Source organism: Pinus tabuliformis, chromosome J (assembly GCF_031772625.1).
Source record: "Pinus tabuliformis cultivar Carrire ecotype Pingquan chromosome J, CPIR1, whole genome shotgun sequence".
In the NCBI taxonomy this organism is placed as follows: domain Eukaryota; kingdom Viridiplantae; phylum Streptophyta; class Pinopsida; order Pinales; family Pinaceae; genus Pinus; species Pinus tabuliformis.
The window spans coordinates 116,982,693-116,990,583 of NC_142295.1; the positions used below are offsets into that span (position 1 = coordinate 116,982,693).

The following is a 7,891-nucleotide window of genomic DNA, read 5'->3' on the forward strand; positions in this document are numbered from 1 at the left end:
TTGTAATGTTTTGTGTGGCATTTTGTAAAACAGAGGAGTAAGAAAAACCATGTGTGGTTTTGCACAGCAGTGCATAAAGAAAATGGTGGAGCGAGTTTTTGTAAGTCTGTGTAAGTTATGTTTTTATAGCAGTATGTAAAATTGTTTTACACCAGTAAATGTGAATGGAGGTTTTACAGCAGTAAATGTTAATGGGAATTTTTTCCAGCAGTGTAAATTCTCATATGGAGACAGAGTGAATATTTTTTTTGTTTAATGAATAGAAATCTTCTATGGTGGTGAAATACTCTGTTCCTCAGTAAAAAAAATTTAAGCTTCCCTGTGCACAAAAGATCCTGGAAAGGTAGAAACAGAGCATTGCCTCTGTGTTTAGTTTGAATTCTTGGTTTTTGGTATTTTCCCCATTAAAAATACCCAACAGTGGTATCAGAGCAGGACCAGGCTCTTTAAAGAAGTTAAAGAAGCTGAAGGGAGAAGGTTGTTGCTGCAGCAAAACTTCTCAGGCAGACAGAAGACTCAGACAACGAAGGATTCAGGTATTCTTCATAGCTATCTTGTTTGTTACTGAAGAGACAGTCAGTTTTTAAAATACACAGTCAAGGAATGGCCAGCACAAGCACTAGTATGGGTATGTTTAATACCCAGCTCCCATAGTTTAATGGGAAGAACTATGACTACTGGTCAATAACTATGAAAGCCTTGCTTGCTTCCCAAGACTTATGGGAAATAGTTGAAGATGGTTTTGAAGAACCAGCAGATGAAACTGAGTTCAATGCATTAACTCAGGGAGAGAAGGATCAGCTGAAGAGTAATAGGAAGAAGGATTCAAAAGCTCGTGTGTTGTTGTATCTAGCAGTAGACCAGAGTATATTTCCAAGGTTAGCAGCAGCTAAGACATCCAATGAAGCATGGCAAACCCTCAAGACAGCCTATCAAGGCATGGAGAGAGTGAACACAGCAAAACTACAATTGCTGAGAAAGGATTTTGAGAACTTGAACATGAAGGAGTCAGATAACATTGACTCATTCTTCACTCATGTGATTGGTGTAATCACACAAATGAGAACTCATGGAGAAACCATTGAAGATAGAAGGATTGTGGAGAAAATATTGAGGGTCTTACCCTCAAGGTTTGATGCCATAGTCACCACCATTGAAGAGACAAAGGATCTCTCAAACTATTCAGTTGATGAGCTACATGCATCATTGATAACACATGAGCAGAGGTTGAGTAGGAATGAAAACTCATCTCTTGAGCAAGCCTTCAAGACCCAGATGTCCTTTGGAAGAGGAAGAGGTCAAGGAAGAGGAAACCGAAGAGGAAGAGGCAGAAGCCAGAACAGAGGTGGAAGGAACAGCCCATCAAATGCACAAGGAAGAGGCAGCAATCCAAATCAGAACCAAGGTCAAGGCAGCAGCCAACAAAGAGATCAGTATCAGGCTCAAGGACAAAGGTATGATAAATCTAATGTTCAATGCTATTATTGCAAAAAGTATGGACATTATGCTAGTGATTGTAGAAAGAAACAACATGATAAGAACAGCAGACAAAATGCAAATGTTACAAGAGAAAACAACAGTCAAGAAAATGTCCTGTTAGCTTGTAACATGGCTGAAACACATAGTGAGGACATATGGTTTTTAGACTCAGGTTGCAGCAACCATATGACAGGGAATATAGCCCTCTTTTCAGCCTTAAATCAGAATTTGAAATCAGAGGTCACACTAGGAACTGATAGTAAAGTCTCTGTTATGGGAAAAGGGGAAGTAAAAATATTTACAAAACAGGGAGAAAGGAAAACCATAGCAGATGTCTGCTATGTCCCCGGAATGAGATGTAACCTCTTGAGTGTTGGACAGCTTGTCCAAAAGGGTTACAATGTTTACTTTGTAAATGATGTGTGCACCATCATGGATATACCACCCAACAAAAGATGCATTGCTTAAGTGAAGATGACAAGGAAGAGGATGTTCCCTCTCCGGATCAGGGCAGACATGAAGAACAAAAGGGAAATGGCAGCAGTCACCCAAGAGGCCTTCCAAAGTGTGCCAAAGGATGAGCACTGGTTATGGCACTTGAGATTCGGGCATCTAAATTTTGGAGGTCTAAACTTATTGAGCAGAAAAGGAATGGTAAAGGGATTACCATTGATATAGAAACCTGACAGCCTTTGTGAAGGCTGCATATTGGGAAAACAACATAGAGAAAGTTTTCCATCAGGTAAGAGCATAAGGGCAAAGGCACCCTTAGAGATTATCCACTCAGATTTGTGTGGACCAATGCAAGCTCCATCATTAGCTGGCAGCCTATATTTCTTGACATTCATTGATGATTGTACAAGAAAAACTTGGGCATATTTCCTTAAAAACAAAAGTGAAGTCTTTGAGAAATTCCAAAATTTCAAAGCACTTGTGGAGAACCAAAGCGGGCTGCACATAAAAGTATTGAGAACTGATAGAGGAGGTGAGTACATCTCAAATGAATGCCTAAAGTTTTGTAGAGAAAATGGAATTCATTAACAGTTTACAGCAAGGTACACCCCACAGCAAAATGGAGTTGCTGAAAGGAAGAACAGAACCATCATGGAGATGGAAAGGAGCATGTTGAAGGCAAAGCATTTGCCAAATGAGTATTGGGTTGAAGCTGTACATTGTGCAGTTTATATATTGAACAGGTGTCCTACAAAAGCAGTCTTGAACAAAGTGCCAGAAGAGGCATGGAGTGGGAGAAAGCAAGGAGTCACCCACATGAGAGTTTTTGGGTGTGTGGCCTATGCACACATACCAGATCAGCTAAGGAGGAAGTTGGACAGCAAAGGGGAGAAATGCATCTTCATTGGATACAGTGATGAATCCAAAGCCTACAGGCTGTACATCCCATCTACCAAGAAGTTCTTTGTAAGCAGGGATGTTCAATTCATTGAGGAAGAAGCTTGGGATGGAAGCATAGAGAAAACAGTGAATGTCAAGAACTGTTTGTCTCATGATGAAGATGAAGAGGAGGTGGCTGAAATGCATCCCCAAACAGCAGCGCCAACACAAGGACAGCAAGGGACACCATTGAGGATAAATGAGAGTGCTTCTCCAAGCACACCACAAGGAGGAAATTCAAGTGCATCTTCAAGCACTTGCACACCAAGTGAAAGAGGTAAGAAATTTAGAAATCTAAGTGACATTTATGATGAAGGAATGAATTCTTTGTTTGCCTTGTATTGTCATGTTGATGATCCTATTCATTCCGAAGATGCAATTAAAGATAGGAAATGGATAGAAGCTATGGATGAGGAGATGAATGCCATAGAGAGAAACAAAACATGGGATTTGGTTGAGTTACCAAAAGGAAAAGAAGTCATTGGTGTGAAATGGGTCTATAAGACCAAGAGCAATGCTGAAGGCAAGATAGAAAGGCACAAGGCAAGGCTGGTTGTCAAAGGGTACAAGCAGCAATATGGGAGAGATTATGAGGAGACTTTCGCACCGGTTGCAAGAATGGAAACCGTGAGAGCAGTGTTGTCCATAGCAGCTCAAAACAAATGGAAAGTCTACCAAATGGACGTGAAGTCAGCATTCCTAAATGGAGTGTTAAAGGAAGAGGTTTATGTGGAACAGCATCTCGGATATGAGAAGAAAGGTGAAGAGCACAAAGTGTGCAAGTTGAAGAAAGCTCTTTATGGGCTGAAGCAAGCGCCAAGAGCATGGTACAGCAGGATAGATTCATATCTATTAGATAATGAATTCGACAAATGTGAAGGAGAACCCACAGTCTACATCAAGGAAAAGGATGGTAAAATTTTAATTGTTGTCTTGTATGTAGATGATGTTATTTTCACTGGAAATGATACTTATCTTATTGAGAACTTTAAATCGGTCATGAAGGATGAATTTGAAATGACTGACATGGGTTTGTTGAGATACTTCTTAGGCATAGAAGTAGATCAAAATGAAAAAGGAATTTTTATATCTCAAGCAAGATATGTAAATCAAGTTTTGGGCAAATTTAAGATGGAAGAATGCAAGGCAGCAATCACTCCCACAGTGATGGGATTAAAACTCAGCAGAGAGGACAGCAGCAAGGATTTTGATCCTAGCTTGTATAAAAGCATTGTGGGCAGCCTTATGTATTTAACAGCAACTAGGCCTGACATTATGTATGTTGTTAGTTTGATTTCCAGATTTATGGAGAGGCCAAAGGAGGCACATTGGCAGGCAGCAAAAAGAATTTTGAGGTATGTCAAAGGCACCAAAATGTTTGGTTTATATCATGTCTCAGAACATTCAGATTTGGTTGGATACACTGATAGCGATTGGGCTGGAAGTGTAGATGATCGGAAGAGCACTTCCGGTTATGTTTTTAATATGGGTTCAAGAGCCATCTCATGGGCTTCTAAGAAGCAGTCCATTGTAGCATTGTCTACAGCAGAGGCTGAATATGTGGCAGCTACAGCAGCAGCTTGTCAAGCAGTGTGGATGAGAAGAATGTTGAGAAGCTTAGGCCAAGAGCAGGCAAAAGCGACCGTGATCTTTTGTGACAATAGCTCAGCTATTGCATTGTCAAAGAATTCAGTGTTTCATAAGAGAACGAAACACATTGATACAAGGTTTCACTACATCAGAGAATTGGTGAACAATGGAGAAATTGTCCTAGAACATTGCAGGACTCAAGAACAGGTAGCAGACATCTTGACAAAGCCACTGGATCAGAAGAGCTTTGAATTTTTGAGGAAGTGTCTGGGTATGACAGAATGCCCAGTAGTTGAAATTAAAGGGGAGTGTTGAAATCTAATTTCCAACTACGCAGCCGGACCAACGCCAGAAAACGTTCAGCAGACCCGCCGGAGAGTTCTCGGGCCAGTTTCCGGCAAAGGGATTTTCCGAATGTTTGAACCCGAGAAAATTTGGAGCTGACACGTGGTTCACCCCTGACGTAAGCCAACGTAAGAATCTCGGAAGCTAAAGCTCTGCAGAAAATGGGTTTCCGATATCTTTCTCCACCGTTGGATTTACTCCATCGCTCTCCACCATTGATCCACCAAAGCTGCATATGAGGTGCATTAAAAGGCTTGCGTGGATTAAATTTTTGAGTTTGACCACTGTAGAAGAAGAGTTATGGAATTTAATATTGATACGTAGATTTAGGTGGCCCTTTTAAATATGGGTATGGGCACGTTTCAATATATGTTTTTTTCATATATAGCACGTAAGTTTTTTTATGTAAAAGGTATGGAGCATTTAAAGATAGGTATGGTCGTTTTTTTATGAAATGTAATACTCAAAAAAAAGGAGCTCGTATATTTTTGTAGTTGACTTTTTTTTGTAATAGAGAGAGCTCGTGAGGCAGAAAAGAAAACAATGTGTGGTATGTATTGAACGCACAGTAGTGCGAGAAAATATAGGAAGAACAGAGTTGTAATGTTTTCTGTGGCATTTTGTAAAACAGAGGAGTAAGAAAAACCATGTGTGGTTTTGCACAGCAGTGCATAAAGAAAATGGTGGAGCGAGTTTTTGTAAGTCTGTGTAAGTTTTGTTTTTACAGCAGTATGTAAAATTGTTTTACACCAGTAAATGTGAATGGAGGTTTTACAGCAGTAAATGTTAATGGGAATTTTTTCCAACAGTGTAAATTCTCATATGGAGACAGAGTGAATATTTTTTTTGTTTAATGAATAGAAATCTTCTATGGTGGTGAAATACTCTGTTCCTCAGTAAATTTTTTTTAAGCTTCCCTGTGCACAAAAGATCCTGGAAAGGTAGAAACAGAGCATTGCCTCTGTGTGTTTGAATTCTTGGTTTTTGGTATTTTCCCCATTAAAAATACCCAACATGGGTAAGATGCTACAACAATAGCTATGTATCATCCACTTATGGCCCTATAGGCTGCAGTACGCGTCTGTGCAAGTCGTATGAGTATTCGGCCTGCTACACCTGCTTTGGCCCCAGGGGTCCCAGGTGCAATAACCACAGCTGCTCCGTGCCCGAACCAGGCGAGTTCGACCTGCGCGACGTACTCGGGCAGGACGTGGCGGCGTTTCTCCGCAGGGACGGCAAGAAATATCCTGTCCATCATTTGCCCTTCGCATGTGCCAAACAAAAAGATCCCTCCGATTTGCTTCCCGGGATGGATCGCGTCACCGGGATGAGTTCATCCACGTTGGCACTGCCAGCTCAGCTGTCAGCGGTAGGGCGTTTTAGTCACAAGTTTACCATGTGTCTGCCACTGAAGTCAATTGTTTATGGCTATCTCTCCTTTGGTGACGCGCCGCTCTTATTCTCTCCTCTAAAAGGCGGAAACCCTACAGACTTCTCCCGCCACCTCATCCACACTCCCCTAATCAAGAACCCCATCAAAATCCCCAACTCCACCCACGCCTCCACTCATGGATTTTATATCGGTGTCCAGGGAATCAGATTCAACGGCGTCGACGTGCCCATCGACGCCGAGAAGCTGCGAATTGGCACCACAGGACGCGGCGGCACGAAGCTGAGCACCGTGGTGCACTACACGCAACTGGCCACCCCCATCTACAACTCCCTCATGGCCGTCTACACCCAGATTGCAACCGAGATGAATATCAAGCGCGTTGACTTAATCGAACCCTTTCCTCCACCCTTGGACAAAGCTGTGTGTTTCGATTCACGAGGGACGGGGCAACCCCCTTTTGATGGGAGCACTGAGCTGGGGCCAAACGTGCCTACGATCGACCTTGTTTTGCAAGGCAACGTTACTTGGAGGATTGTTGGAGCTAACTCCATGGAGCGGGACTACACTGAGAATGCATTGTGTCTAGCTTTTGCTGATGCAGGTGAGGATCCGGAGGTATCGATTATGATCGGAGCTTATCAGCTGCAAGAGATTCTCCTTCAATTTGACATTGGCAAGTCAACGCTAGGTTTCTCTTCCAATCTGCTCCAATTACCTTATCAAACAAGTTGTGGTAGTTTCAACACTACTAGTACTCTATGATGAATCCTTTCAAGATAATAAGTTGTTCTAACAGAATCTGAACACAATAAATAACACGAGGGATTTCGCTTTTGTACTTCCAAGTTCCTGCAATACCATCCTTTAATGCAAAAGAATCCTTCCTCACTTGTGCACTACTTACATATATTTTCTATAAAATATCAAGATTTATACATTTCCTTTCTCTAATACCACAATTTATATATTTCCCTTTATGTTGCACGCTGCACGGCCATTACTTGTATTTGTTTTCAATTAAATTTTGATGCTTCGAATTAACCGTGTGAATCTGTCTATAACATCACAGTGTTTGGTATCCATGAAGAACAAGAAAATTAAAAGCGCATGAAATCACAAACATTCGAAAGAATCCTATACAGAACTTACTTTGCTCTAAGTGTTCCCTCCATCTTGCAAAATATGCAAGAAAGTTTGACTTATTGTTACCTCATGTCACAAATTCCAGCGTATCCTAAAACTATTAATGGAGACTCTGCTTAGCGATCCATTCAGCTTAGGTTTCGTTTCAGGTAAGTTTAAGCCATCTTAAGGGAAAGTCGATCAGTGATTTCCTTCTTATGACTTATATTGATTGTGGTTAAAGAGGTAAATATAATGTATGCTATTGAGGTACGAGGTTTGGTTTGTTGTAAAACCTAAAACAATTTTTGTCTTTTCTTGGCAGTTAAGGCAATAGGCTAATATCTCAAGCCTCGCAAGTATTAGGTACGAGCACATACCTGTTTCTTTATTGACTACTAATAAAAGTGTTATATATATTTTTTAACAAATGAACAATGAGATTACGGAAAGAGACCGCCACTTCTCCCGTGTTGGAAGAATGCGTATCAGTGGTTTAAAGATGCAATATTTTTTCTTAGAAAATATTGGAAATTATGGTAAGATTTTGATAAAATTTATTTAAAATTT

The 7,891-nt window shown here is 40.8% G+C and overlaps 1 pseudogene; it reads left to right on the forward strand.

Moving 5' to 3' along the window:
- The first annotated feature begins 6,115 nt into the window (after positions 1-6,115).
- LOC149225820 (putative aspartic proteinase GIP2 pseudogene) lies at positions 6,116-6,961 on the forward strand (annotated as a pseudogene).
- Positions 6,962-7,891: the final 930 nt, after the last annotated feature.